Here is a 15,892-nt window from a genome sequence, read left to right as displayed (position 1 = left end):
TAAAGAGTTTAATGCGGTAATGCAGTACACAGGCCGAGCGATGCTGGGATATCGACGAGCACGACTGGGTAAGCCGCTGCTACCAAAGAGTTTCCTAAATATACACCTAAAGGAACTCTGGGGCTAGTCTCTATGGGAGCTGCAACGCACAGGCACTTCAGCGAGCATGGGAATGATGGCAGTACGCGGATTTGTCTAATCTTCGTACTTCTGGCTTAGAGTTATTTTCTGATAAAACGAAAATCAGCAACTATTCAGCGGTCACGCTTCACCCCCTTACTCTTTTAGGCTTACTATTTCAAATAGGGTCACGAATTTCAAAACGGTTTGTTCTTTTTTTTTCAAAATAAAAGCGAAACACAGCAATAAACAAGGCCACAAGTGCAACTCGCCACCCGCAAGTACGAATACTAGGAAAATCTATGTACTACCCATCATTCCCATGTTCGCTGAAGGATCGCAGCGCCACAGTCCCCTCTAGTTAATATTAGAAAACTCTATCGCTGCCACCACACGCAGAACCGCCCGTAACCAGAGGAAAACGGGGAACGAAAGCGGAACAGAAGCTACTCAAATGCACAGTAGAGAAGAAAAACAACGGCGCCATTGAAGGATGATGAAACGCTACAAAGCCCGGAAATCCGGAGTGTCAAAAGGATATCCCTGGGGACGCACTTCGGTTCATACCTCTCATTTCTTCTACCGTCCTAGTGCACCTTCTATTTTCTTTAGCCAATAATTTTTTTCTATATTGTAAGACGTAGCACCTTTGCCCCCCCCCCCCCTCCTTTTTTTTCTTCTATCAAGCCTGACACTCTGAACTTGTTCAAACAGGGGAGCTCAAGCAATTTTGGTACGCTCTGTTTTTTTTTTTCAATAGCTTCCAATGTGGCAAAGTTTCATGCGGCGCCTTAAGTGCAAAAGTGAAACAACCTGAGCGAAAGCCACAGCTACTCAGCTCCCAAACTGGGCTAGCACTTTTGCAAGCCGTCAATCGCTGCCTAAGCTTTCTCAGGCCTACTTGCTTCCAGAGACCAACGTAACTGCAGTGGCCCGAAGATTAATGATCTGGAAAGAAAATTTTGCACATGCATTCTGAAAGCATAAATCAGACGTATTTTGACAAATACTGTAGTTTCAAAGTAGTCAGGGTTGTGTTCGTTGGCCTTAATGAGTGCTAAAGATCGTTATTCGCGATTGGCTGCCCAACAGCGCATAAACAATGCATGTCTCTAGTGTATCTCCCATTTATACGTTCGTTCCCCGCATGTGCGCTTTTCTATAAACAGTCTCGTTGACGTGTCGGGGCCGAAAAAATGCTGTACTGTGATGGACAAGCCGCGTATTTAACCCAGTGCATGAAGCGGTGCACAGTGTTCGTGGACAATGATTCACGTTGGCTGATATTAAAATTTCTGAGAGCCTTACGTAGCAGCGATCAAGCGCGGCAAATGTAAGGCACAAGTAAATATAGAAGGTTTGCACCCAAAAATGCGCATGCATTAGTGAAAGTAGCAGAGTAAACCATAGTTCACTATTACGTGCCCAAGTGATGATGTGATAATAATCTACGCCGTAGCTTGGTACAACATATTGCCTTTGACCACCTGGGGGTTCTTTAACAAATACAGTGCTCACGGGTTCAAACACTGCATTATTGTTTTATAAGAGTGGCGTAAAACTTCATGTGTAGCATGTCGAGCGTACTCGCGCCAAGAAGTCTGCTTCCCCTCGTTTTTCGAGCATCTTGATGAGTGTCAGTTTTATACATCAGCAAAAAAAATACCGCGTGCACTTGCTGTAGCACAGGCAAAGCTGCGTACGCGTATAAAATAAGAAAAAGAGAGGCAAGCATGAAATAGAAACACGGAGAAGTGAAAATATGAAGCAGAATTGGGAGAGTAAAAAATAAAAAAAATAGATAACGAAAGATGAAGAAATGAGTAGAAAGGAGCACAGCAAATGAAAACAGAAAAGAGTAGCAAAGGGGGAAAAGAAAGCAAGGGGGAAAGAAAGAGAAAACCAAAGGGAAACAAAAAATGCTGCCCAGCTCCGCACCAACTTCAAGCTTGCGGCCCCTAGTAGGAACCAGCGTTATTTTTTTGTTGTTCTTTAAAGATTTGTGTGCGCAATTTAACTATTGAAATACCCACTTGATATCATTACAAAACTGGTCTCTAAGATAATGATTGATTGATTGATTTGTGGGGTTTAACGTCCCAAAACCACCATTTGATTATGAGAGACGCCGTAGTGGAGGGCTCCGGAAATTTTGACCACCTGGGGTTCTTTAACGTGCACCCAAATCTGAGTACACGGGCCTCCAACATTTCCGCCTCCATCGGAAATGCAGCCGCCACAGCCGGGATTTGATCCCGCGACCTGCGGGTCAGCAGCCGAGTACCTTAACCACTAGACCACCGTGGCGGGGCCACCTAACACCCACAAATGACCTCACTGAGCGTTTATACAAGACAACCACCGACATGCTGGCCATATAAGTCAACGTCAAACACATGATGTGGGATGCTATGCCTGCGTCTGTAACCTTCACGTTGAACAAGGTTGTGCAAGAAATGACACAGATGGTGCCGTACATGTTGGTCTACGAACGGAGACTGGCCACGACCCCCAACGCCATTGCGTCAACATCACCCACGAGGAAATCAGCGATGTCACTGTCTACCTTCATCGCACTCACCAAACGCAACATAGTCATCCATCTGCTCATCCAGTGCCAGCTAAGTCCGACCGCCGTCGAACCTTCGACGACGACAAACACAATACTAGCCCGGCGAATATGTCTAAGTTTGTACAACGATACGCTAAGGAGGAATCCTTCTTCGCCGCTACTTCAGGCCATGCAAAGTGCCTCGACAATTCACGACCATTAGGCTGTCTCTGGCGGCATTACGACCTTTTTGAAGCAGCTCACTACCTAAAGTTGTTCATATTGTGCGCCACAAACCATTCAGCGCACGTTGAGGAACGTGACAACTCGATTTTTCCTTCACAATCGCCGTTTATTATTGCATGCATATTGTCACTTGCGTTTTTGTTTTGAAGCAAGAGGGTGATGCCATTTTCAGAGGGGAGACTGGCTGAGAGTGTTTATTTGTTTATACATTCTGGTTTGGCGCACAAACATGGCTAGCTACGCTCGGCGCAGACCACGCCATGCTGTTCGGTAAGCTTCGTAACTATGGTGGATCATTCTGATGAAAATGCGCACAGGGCGCGAATAGTCGAGCTTATTCGATAGCTTTCGTGACCTCCAGTGCTTCGAAGTTAAGTGCGATGATAAGACTACCAACGGCCGACAATCTGGTCACCGCTATCAGCCTATGGCATGTGTTGGTTGTAGAGTGACGTTGTAGAGAGATACAAATAAAAAGTTGAGTCTTAAAAACACTGACTCCTGCCTTCGTGAAACGTCATGATCCCGCGACAATATTGAAGGAATGTGAAATAACTGCTTTGTTGCGCTTTAGTTGACTACAGTAGTCAATCAATTTCAAGGAAGTAAATTCAATCGGTTACATATATTTTTTAAAGTGTACAAGTCACAGAGTAAAATACCAAGCGGATGGCGCAAGCGATAGCCCTAGCAGCTGCAGTGAGTCATTTTTTGTTTCAGACCAGTCGAGCCAGCACACTGCCGCTTTGCCACTACAGACAAGCGTCAACCACATGGCTGAGCTGGCTGCCTCTAACCAGAGAAAAGTGGAACGTTCGTTAGTTGTGTGCATGCATGGGTACTGTCCTCGTCTGAACGTAGGAGGCAACTATACGATTACTGCAGTGGTTTACGCCAGTTCATATCTTAAAGGAGGACGCATTGAAGTTGATTAAAATGAAGCAAGAAAAAAACAATCCACTAGCCAAACCTAAATACTTGCAGAAACATTCAAAGGCATTTACTGAGAGCCAATTCTTCTCTTCGAGCCAAGCGTTCAGTTTGGATTGGGCAGGATGGCCAAAACGAGTCACACCGATCACCCCAAAGAAAGTTTCAATGCACAGCTTATGTAAAGCACAGTTTATTTCAAAGCTACAGAACGTTGAAAAAAAATTAGCGTACTGTGGGAATCGATGATATGCAGAGCGCAAATGAGGAAGATTGATATGTCACTTTGAAATGAGCACAAAATTAGGCCTTAATGTAAATTATGCCTTACATGAATTCCATGTCATGATGGTCATATTTGGATGTGTCATTTACCTTCATCGTCTGTTCACGTCATGTGATACTAATTTTAGTTCCACGTGACGTGATATATCGAACTAGCAAAACAGCCACGAGCACGATGTGAGCATAGCATGTAGTCGTGTTTTACATCACACGCATGTCCTGATTATCGTGTTTGGACGTGTAATTTACTTTCGTCGTCCATACACGTCTCGTGATGCGAAATTTGGTATATGTGTAGGTAGCAAACCGGCCGTGAGCCCGCTATGAGCGTAGCATGTAGTCATGTTTAACATGACACGCATATTGTGATCACCATGTTTAGACGTGTCATTTACCTTCGTCGTCAGATCACGTCACGAGATACCAAACATGATATATGTGGAGCTAACAAAACAGCTGCGAGCACGCTATGAGCTTGCATGAAAATCACGACATGCAAGAGATGCATGTCGTGATTTTCACATTAAGGTCTGTTACTTATGATTGCCATGCATGCATGTCATACCATAGTGGTTTCGCAAAATGTAACGTGAATGAAACTCCCACAAGAGCAGCAAGACAATGAATTGTAAATCGGGACATTCATGACATATATACACATATCATGATTATCATGTTGTAACTATAGTCACTTATACTCGTCATACAGTCATGTTATGCCATATCAATTTTGGTATCGATACCATTACCGAAACGGCCAGCAGAGTTAAAACTAATAGATAGATAGATAGATAGATAGATAGATAGATAGATAGATAGATAGATAGATAGATAGATAGATAGATAGATAGATAGATAGATAGATAGATAGATAGATAGATACGCTAAAAGTTGCTGAAGTTCACTAAGAAATGCTTCGCATTTAAGATGTGTTGGTTGGTGAGCGACATTATAGTATGGTGACATTTTTGAAGAAAGAAAATGCGATCGTAGTGCCGCAGAGTTTGCCAGCACCGTCATCGCACGACAGCCACAATATTAACGATTCAACTGCAAGCTTGGATAGATCGAAAAGTAAATAACTCTCAAATTGATTCCACTCCAAGAAGCAACTACATCGCTTACCAAGCTCATATAAACGTCAGTGTTACGCCAAGAGATGCTTTCGAAAATGCAAAGGTTAGTTGACTGTATTTTAGATTGACGCAGAGCACTACAAATACTTCAAGTTACGCTCCGAATGTGCCTATCACCGTATCGCTATGTCGTTTTTTTTTTCTGATTACCTCGAAACTTTTAGTGAGGCCAACTGCGTTTCGCTCAACTATTTGTAGTTGCGAATAGTCTCTCCATGATTCCCAGACTGCTCCGAAGCTTCCTATAAAATTCGAACTAGCGGTGTAATCGTAAAAGCAAGCGTTGAGGTTAGGTCCACGTAATACTGTCATGTTTACGCAACTTAAGCAAATTAAACAGGCTATAAAAGTTCTGCGGTGAGAGTCATTCATCTTGCCGGGGCAGTTTTTAACGCTCGACATACTTGAATTTCAGGAAAGCTTCCCGATTTCACGTGCTATTGGAGAGATCCAGGGCAAGTAAAAAATAATAATAAAAGCAAACATCTACAAAATGAGGAGATAATAATAGGCCCCACTGTTCTCTGACTGTATCGTGAACAAATGGGCTACAACAAGAAAAGAGCGAGGGAGAAAAACGAGAGAGAGCGAAAGAGGGAGAGAGAGAGAGGCGCAAGCTTTGTTCGTCTGGCTTCTTTGTGTCAGGCACTTGGTTTCGCTTTTAGCGCATAATTGATCTCGTTACGGCCCCGCTCAAATTGACAGTCTCGATCGCTCACGCGCACAGGCCTTGGTCAATTTTGCGCAAACCGTCGCGCTTCCAGCATCTCCCGAATAAGGGCCCAAAATGCAAAAGAAGAAGAGAGAAGGTGTTTTGATAAAAGTGAAAACTCCTCAGCCCGCTCCGCATACTTTGTGGGTGGCTGGCCACGTAAACAGCTTCTCATGGCCATGGCCATGGCGTGACAGGGCCTGGGAAAGAAAGATTCCCAAATGGGGAAATGTAGTGACGTAGAAAAAAGGCAGCCTCGCTAGGTGCCTCCCTATTCAAGAATGGCGGGATTAAGCCGACGAAAGAAGCAGCGAGACTCAAGGAATGCGGCACTGATAAGAAAGCATGCGATAAAACAAAAACATTTCGACAAGAACACAAAAGGAGCGACACAGGTCCTCGAGGGGACGCGCCAGCCAGCTGCCCGAGAACAGCCGTCCGAATCCATTAGGGAGAGCAGCGCCGGTACAATGAGGAAGCGGCTGAGGCTAATTGGCAAGAGCCGGCGCTTTCTTGAAGGGCGCCTAGGGATCCAAGACGCATCGCCACACCGGAATCTCTGCCTGCCAATAAAATCGGCGCGGAGGAAGGAGGGGGCTAAGAGCAGTATCGCCTGCGGCTGCGCTGAAAGGCACGTGGCTAGATACCTCACGAAAGGGTAAAGGCACCGCACGAAGGAATTCTTCGATTATCAAGCATTCAGCCGAGGAATTGTATGACCATTCCTCAACGTATACGCGGTACTGTACAGGCTTGCGCAAAAGTGTGCCCGCGTCTTGCGTTTCTATTTCAAACTGTCAAGTCACACTGTGTTTTAGCACAAGTATATAGCATGCCAGAAGTATTAGTCACAGTAAGATTAAGCATACTTTATGGCATCGTTTACTGCAAAGGTAATCTGGTAACAATTTTAGTATGGAGGGAGGAGGATTGAGCCTAGAAAATTTAGGTACCGATGCAGACCCACACCAACAAGACACAGAGCACCCTCGGCGTATCTCGTGGCTATTGCCAAGGAAATACCTCCGTTGCATTTAGGTTGCCTTGGTACAGCCGCGTTCAGCCTCTATCGGGGAAATTTGTAGTCTCATTGTACTATTGGCTGATCTGTACTCCTCTACTGCCCTTTCTTTTTTTACTAGATGGCCATTCTGACCTGACTTGTCATTTCGTATCTACTAGATTTCATTTATAACTACACAGTAGTTTGAACTGTCCCGCGATGGTTATGATGATAATTATGGTGAGGCCTCCAACATAGCTCATACTCGCTAATTGAGATCGGACAAGACGCCCACTTCTTTTTGATATTAATATTATATTATTGTTAATAGTTTAATTAGTAATAATATTGATATAAATCAAATTATAGCTATAGTAATTTTATTACTTATTACTATTATACACTAAGAAAAAAATTGAGTATCCTTGTGCTCAGATTAGGGCACACGTTAATGGACCCTAGGTGGTCGAATATTCCGGAGCCATCCATTACGGCGTCTCTTATAATCGTATGGTGGTTTTGGGACGTTAAACCCCACATATCAATGAAATGAAATAAAAAAAATTGAGTATTCCGGGAGTAGTTATGCTATACAACAATATTCGCCATCTGGCTTAATCGCGTTTCTTTTCTTGAAACGCGGCTCTGGCCACTTTCATATCAACAATGCTATGTCGCACTGATAATGCGAGCGGCATTCATGCCGCGAACTACCGGAACCATGGTGATAACACGAGGAAAATACTTGAAGCTGATGACGATTGTTGTTGAGTGGCAGAAACTGTCTCCAAATACTCCATTTTTTTATATGTGTAGCCCTGCATCATGGCACCCGGCCGGGATGTTTACACGCAACGCTCCATCTCGTTTTTCGCTAAGCAGCAGTCTTCTTGCTCTGAAAGTTGTTCTAACATTATTCAAGCGAAGTGTGTAACCTGGCCAGATGAATAGCTGCAACTTCTGAAGTCTGGGCTACGCCCATTTTGCTGCAACTCAAGTGACCAGAGCTAATCTGATATATATATATATATATATATATATATATATATATATATGTTGTGATCCTTGGAGAAAAAAACTGGCTCCGTATCTGCATGTTAATCTGCAAATGTCATCGAATGACGATCATCTTGCGTCTGGAGAGATGGAACGAAACGTTTATCTGACGTTCTGCGCAAGAAGATTGGTGAATGGTATCCTGGAGGCGCTGCGTTAAAGTGCCTTGAACGTGCAGCGGAGGCGAACAAGCGCACCAAGTCACGTCACACGTGAGACATGAGTGCTATCTGGCAGTTATCTTGGAAAACGAAACACGCGGCTCTGAGACGGGCGTGCCCACCCGTGTCAGAGGTGATAAGGTGTAGAACACAAGGCGACGGGTAGTTGCCACCACAGTGTTGTCTTAGCAAAGCGTTGGAAATCCTTCATTTTTCATGCAAGCGTTGCATGATCAGTGCCACGTGATAAACTCTATGGTCCTTAGAATAACTTATGTATGCCTTTTATAGTAATTGGCGCACATACAGAACATATAGGTGTTGTTATGGCACATCAGATATGCGCGATAATTACCTTTTAGTTGACAATCGCACAAGTATGAACGCTCAATCTTGAACAACTGGTGGGCGTTGCGGATGGGGTCGGCGTTTGGGGTGTCCGCTGGTGCCATTTAAAGTGCCTGGTACCATTAGAGGTGAACAAACGCACAAAAGGACAGACAGCCAGACAAAAAAATTGCATTTAATGTCCCCAAGAAATACTATCGTCTTTAAAATAAGGCACGTATTTCTGTCTCTCAGTTGGGGACACGGCTCAATGCCTTCCATGCTCATACTCGTCGCAGCCGTGCTGATGCTCGTATCAGCTTCAACACGGCTGCAATGATCATTGAGGTGGTTTGAAAGACTAAATGCTCGTCACAGCCTATTGAGGCTTTCAAACAGGTTCCCCTTCATGCTTCCCTCCTAGTGGCGGCCGCGCCGTGCTGCTGCCCTTTGTCTACTGTGTACTAGAATGTCGTTCCTCAACAATGATGTATTCTAACTACGCGAAGAAAACTACCGCGTCCGTATGAGTCATTCCAGCGGCGTTGAACAACGAGTCCGCCTCGTCGCCTCCCTTCGGGCAGAGGTCCGCTTCCAGCATTAGGAGGTGACGCGTGGCAAGGCCTCCGGGCCAGTGAAAGCGCCTGTGCTCGAGAGGCATAGGCAGAAAATTTGGAGAGTTGGGGGAGGGAGGTGGGCATCTCAAACTGGAGTCACCGCCTCCTTTATTTCAATGCGAGTGCTAACGGGCGCTTCTCAATCGGAGCCGTCGGTCCACCTTAATTCAGACAGTGGTCACGATACGACGCTATATGTGGGGTCGCTCTGCTCGATTCACAGGTGCGTCCAAGCGCTTTCCCTCTAAGATGCGATAGACGTGTTTCCCACACCAATATCATACGTCTGTCAGATTCGCTCCTTCATGCTGCTTGTTTCTGGCTTGAAACATTGCCGCTGCTGCGTCACAAAGCAGCGCATGCAGAAACGTTGCAGTGACGCTTCCCCATTGGTTTCCCGCATAGCACCACCAACGGCAACACGCCATCTCAAAACACCGTATATTTATCAGAGCCAGCGTGGCTGCCAGTATTGTGAACACGAGGAATGCAAGACGCCGTCCTACGGATCTGTACACAACTGAAGGAAAAATTACTTTGAATTTTGTCATTGCATGAGAGCAACTCTCACCTACGACCGCCAATCACATCCGAAGGCTAGGTGATGGGAAAGAGCGGGAAATGGCTAGAGGAGAGGGTGGTTAACAGCTGGATCGGACACATCTGGCCGTATCTGGCGGGCATTGATAAAATAGAGGAGGTGTTGCTGGAGTGGGGCCACGAGTGGGCAGTGGGGGGCACGAGCTTGTGCGATCCCATAGCTACGCCACTGATGTGCCCTCCCCGCTCCCTCTTCCACCAGCCCAGGTAAACGCTGACCAATATTCAGTCCCCCTTTGTGTTCTCTTCAAACTCTTCCCGAAACTGCAAGCTAGCGAAGACACGTCCGAGAGATGCTGTGTTATGCCTGCGACCACCTTTTCTGCAGCAGTAATTGAGAGAGAAAAAAAGAAACGTGCTTTGTTTTGAGCAAGAAAACGTTGCACAACATTACTGGTGGTCATACGTACGTGTGTAGCGATTACGGTATAGTCTTCGAGGCTACACAGTTGCAATAATAGAATTGTTAATGTAATACGGCAGGTCTATTGCAACAGCTTAGCCTCAAGGAAGATTCGGGTGGTCGGATCCAAGTGGACGTGCTTCACACAATACCTACGATGTCTCGGCATCTCGGCATCCCGTCTTTTGTATAGTGCCACCGTACTTCCTTTCAGATCACTTCGGGCGTAAAACATTTCAAGCAGTGAAGTGCTTATGTTAGATGTTCATAAGCTTCTTACTGCAAGTAAAATGTTCGTCTTATAAGTTTGTTAGGAGGCGATGTTTGTGATGGAAAATGTTCTGGCCATTATTACAGCTACTTTAAAAAAACGTTAGCGGGAATACCATGAAGTGTAGCGCTAAAAAAAATGACAACAAATCCGACAAAAAACCACTAGAAGGCGAATGACGAACTGTCAAAGTTATCTAAACACGACGTGCTGGTGTTTGTTTATATTCGCAAGTGTTCAGCTAGCATACATTGCTTATGAGCGGTCAAACTGAGTGACGTCACGCTGACACATATATATTCGGCTTTGGTCGTGTGATACGCTTTTACAGTTTCGTTGTTTTTGTTTTTTTTTACAGCGAAAGCTGTATATGGCTAGGAGAGACGAAAAACCGTTCGGCCTCGGTGTCACGAATGGTCTCCACCGGCTTTTCTGTCAGGTACGCCACTGGAGAGTTTTGGCACGGCGGAATGATGCTACGTACGCATCACAGAAGCGCTTTGCGTTACGTGGTGTTTACCACGAAAGGGCGTTTAGTACGCCGTGGTACCCGTGTACGTAACGAACGTGAAGCGTGTCGTGCCATGACGTAGATAAATATAGAAGTACGTGTTGTTGAAGGCCAATCTGTGCTAATCCAAATGTGCTAGCTGGATTATGGCCATAGTTGAGCCGCTTTGATGCCGTATTTTGTGAAACGAAGGCTCGCACTGTCGCGAACGTGTTCGAGAGCGGCGCGACCACCTCATACGTACACATGCACGCATCGCATGCGTGCGTGCGTAGCGGCCGTGTACGTAACGCGATACGTGCGCGTTGCGGTTCGCGCATGCACACTGCGCAAAACGTGGAGTCCTTACGTACGCAACACGATTGATTGATATTTGGGGTTTAACGTCCCAAAACCACTATATGATTATGAGAGACGCCGTAGTGGAGGGCTCCGGAAATTTCGACCACCTGGGGTTCTTTAACGTGCACCCAAATCTGAGCACACGGGCCTACAACATTTCCGCCTCCATCGGAAGTGCAGCAGCCGCAGCCGGGATTTGAACCCGCCCCCTGCGGGTCAGCAGCCGAGTACCTTAGCCACTAGACCACCGCGGCGGGGTTACGTACGCAACACCGCCACGTACGATACGTAAGCAGTACTAAAGCTGCCTATTTTTTTCTTCGTACCCAAGCGCGCGTGCCATTGGCTGCGTTGTGAATGACACCGTCAATGCAGTTAGAGCCGTGACGCCGAGCACGCACGCATCAGTTTACGGAGAGCTTCCGCATGGGTAAGCCACGGACAACTCTAGAAGAGCGCCGGCAGTGGGAACAGGAAGAGCTCGCATTCGCCGGGGCCGTTGGTGCGGTCCGGGCAGGTAAATAGGCGGGGGAAGCCGAGTGCAAGCAGCATCTGCCAAATGAAGATGCGACAGCCTTCCGAGCCGCGATCAATCACGAACGGGAATGCGAGCGGCGGTGGCGGGCGGTTCTTGCAAACCATGCCACCTATTGAGCTCGCGGTGTCAAACGCTTGCGGGCACGACAGTGGCAAAATCATTACTGCGAGAGCGCGTTCGCGGATGTGAACGCCTGCTTTCGCCGGAAGTTTCTCCAGCGGCACTTCGGCTTCCGCTGCGACGTCTGTGACCACCTGTGGTTCGAGAACAGCCACTGTGATTAACCCGTTGCAAAGCGCATTTGATCTCTAATGACACTCTTCCATGACCGTGATCATGCGAGGCACAATGAGCGCCAAGGGAAAAATTAACTGTGGTAAACCCAAGCCAAACGTGCGTCTAACCTCATTAGGAAGCATGAACATGTAACCAGTAATTGTGAAAGGCTTCAGTGCAGCGTCGCGTTGACCCCACTGCTAAACACCGGGGGCACACGTTTAAGCTTTTGCTGGCTAATCATTTCTATGGGGTGCTAGGGCAGTATTTTTTTTTTTACAAATGTCAAGAACCTACTGTCACTGAACACGTATGTACGCACGTTAGTCTTAAGAAATGAAACATCGTTCTTACAATCTGAGGAGTTCCTGCACTTGCAGTTCACATGAAATACCGCAAAATGTCTTTCCCGTCAATGGGAGGTGACCCTCACAAGCTTTCACTGAAGTGTTCCTGCCCCGCCGCGGTGGTCTAGTGACTAAGGTACTCCGCTCCTGACCCGCAGGTCACGGGATCAAATCCCAGCAGCAGCGGCTACATTTTCAATGTAGGCGGAAATGTTGTAGGTCCGTGTGCTCAGATTTGGGTGCAGGTTACAGAACCCCAGTTGGTCGAAATTTCTGGAGCCCTCCACTACGGCGCCTCTCATAATCTTATGGTGGTTTTGGGACGTTAAACTTCACATATCATATCAAAGTGTTCGTCGGATAAATTATTAGCCTCACGAATCTGGATTCTTATTAACTAACAAATGTGCAGCTTGCAATGAACCAGAAACAGTGGATAACTTCCTTCTCACATGCCAACATATTGCCTCACTCCGCCGACTAATTCTCGAGAGACCCATTGGTGGGATTGGTATTTGACACATCCACCCTTTTGTCATTTGGAGCCAGTCAGTTAGGTGCGGGCTGCACTGCGGCCGCACTGCACTAGTCAGAGGCGTTTACACAAACCCGTCATCCTCAAGAAACACAAAAGGGCTTTCACTGCCTTGTGGGTTGTGGTGGGATGTCGATGGTGTTTTAATAGCACCTGTAGAGAAAGAGGCCAATTATCCGGTCACTGCAATGCATTGGCAAGTACTCCTCTCTCTGAGGCAAATCGAGTACAGTGGCACATCAGGTGTTTGATATTTTCACCAGCGCCGCAAACATCGCATGCCGCACTGCCAGTCATTCTGATTAACGTGGCATAACCTTTCGTGAAAGTGACTCCCAGCAAAAGGCATTAGAGAAGGGAAGCTTCACGTCGATGCAGGCCGAGTGGAGGCTGGAGTTGTAGTGAAAGGTCAAGTTCATGTCGTCTTTTACGTCGTATGCTTGCATGGTGCGTTGCGTTTATTCAGTGTTGAGTATAAAATACGCAAGGTAGCAAACTGCAGACATACACTGGTCAACCTCCGTGGTTTTTCTTCATATTTATCTCTGTCTCGCTCTTTTGATTTTTCTAACACCTTGATGAAATTTTACCCGTTTCACCTCTTGAATTTTGGAATTGTTAATTTCTTTCATTTAATTTCTCTTTACTTTGTGATAGTTGTGATATGTTATCAATATTGCAAACTTCGCGGTAGTTGCATGCCAGACGGCTCTTGTAAGAACATCTGAAAAAGTTGCCGTTGAATGGTTCTGACCTATAGTGAGAAGTTGCGAAGAATTCGTGGGTGAAGTAAGAAGTCTCTGGGTTGCCGACGGTGGTACCGTCAGTGTGTTTACTCCCAACGTCGCATATTGGTTTGATTCGCTACAATGCGATGGTTTGTAGACTATTGTAGGTAAAATTGTTTTTCAGTGCTTTCGCATAGACCCTCTAAACCCACGTTGTATGGCTAGTTAAAGCTTCTTAATTCTAAGGTGCGATGAAGAATGTTGCTGTCGTGTAGAGTGGTACCTAACAACAGCTTGCGATTCTATTCTCGGCATGACAGGGCTCTTGCGATGATACATGACCAAGAACTGTTAAAATTATTGTTCTCTATTTCTGTTGACCCCACTAACGTTAGTTGTGGATGCACAAAATGCCTGACTCCTGAGGTCATTCTGTGATTTAGCTTACGCAGGCCTTATGACACACGTTCACATGAAATCATGATTGTCAATTTATGGTCTTCTCTTGAACATTTCTGGTCTAGTGGCACCATATTTCTTAACGATAGAAGTAAGTAGAAGACGGTTAGAAGATTGGTGACCTAAAATGTCGGGAAAGAAAAAAAATAAGGCCAAAGTGTCACGAAAAGTAGAAAGTCGGGCTTGAGAATGTTTTTTTTTTCTTTCCTATGGGAAGATGGATTTATTTAAAGTATACGAAGCATTGGCACGATTATTTAAAGTATAAAAGAGAACATTTGTTTTTAATTGTCGAGCTCTGTGGCGTGCAGGACACCACCTCATTAAGTAGGGGACGCATCTATTCATCATGCACTGGCTTTACTTTTACGCTTGCGCGCGTTTTAGCTTCAGTGACATTTGGCCGTTATCAATATATTTATAATTCTGTTGCCCAGACATTTCGTCTCGCCGATGGCATAAATACGTAGCAATTTCAAAAATATATTTCAATTAGCCAGAAAGCATAAATATCCTCTTTCCGGCGTACATATAACCAGCCACTGTGTACGTTGTACACAGTGGCTGGGAAAAAGCGCGAACGTTGCCGTTATGGTCTGTAGTGCCATGGCCGCTGGACTATACAGGCGCCGTGGCAGTGCAAAGAAAGAAAGACAAGGCGAAAGCGGAGAGCTAATACATGACGCCAATTTGTGGCTGCTCCGTAGCCTTGAAGCCTGCATTCAGATTTTTCACATAGTTCAAAACTGCTAGCCGATGAATTCAACCACCACTGATCGCCGTTAGCACTCGACACTCAGCCATCCGAGCCAGCTTCAGGAAATGCCGGTAACCCGACGCGGTACATGCCCCTTCAAATGCAAGTTCGAGGAGCCATGACAGCGCATTTTATTTTTTCAGGAGATCACTGGCGACCGTCTAAACAAGCAAGAAAACAGGAGAGAAAGGAATAGGAGAGATGTTGACCAGCTTTAAATTACCGTTATGCTAAGCTATACCGAGTATGTAAAAAACGACGGTGGAGTTGGAAAGTTCGAGGTGCGTTGAGTCCGTGACGTCCCGTACTACGCCGAAGAATTCCCATTCAGAGTTATGAAATTCCCTATATTCGGGATTTTCCCCTGCAAACGTTCACGAAGTTTTCAGCATATTTCCCTGCACAGCAATACTAATTTCCGTCCCCATCCACGCACAGACATATTATAATTACACGTGTCTCACGTACTGGCGACTTTTGAATTTATGACTAGCCCCTCCACTAGCACAGAACAAAAGCATGACTTCATTATTTTATATAGTGTTAGTACACATCACATTGCTGGCTTAAAGTCACTACTGGTGAACTAGAAATCCCCCCACGTTAATATCAGAAACAAAGCTCAAAGGCCATGCTTGCATGGTGCATGCGTCAGAACTGATTACAGCAGATGAAGGCGCACTGTGAACGCTAATTATCGGTCGTCATGGGAGAATTTGACCATTCCTTAAATTTCCTGCAATATCATAAAGATTCCTTTTTATTCCTTTCGCTCAAATCGGCAGCCAAAAATTCCCCGAAAAAGAGAACACTTCCTGCACGCAACATTATTGGTTTGAGTGAGAAAGAGCTATGTCGAGCGCCCACGCCATATAATTACTACCGTCATTGGCGTGTGTCCAAGAACAACCAGAGCGATAGCGAGTGGCTCTCTCTGCACAATGCATCAGTGACAGTAGCAGTGTTGGAATGCTTCGTCTG

This window comes from Rhipicephalus microplus, chromosome X (assembly GCF_043290135.1).
Source record: "Rhipicephalus microplus isolate Deutch F79 chromosome X, USDA_Rmic, whole genome shotgun sequence".
Classification (NCBI taxonomy): domain Eukaryota; kingdom Metazoa; phylum Arthropoda; class Arachnida; order Ixodida; family Ixodidae; genus Rhipicephalus; species Rhipicephalus microplus.
This window is presented reverse-complemented; position numbering follows the sequence as displayed.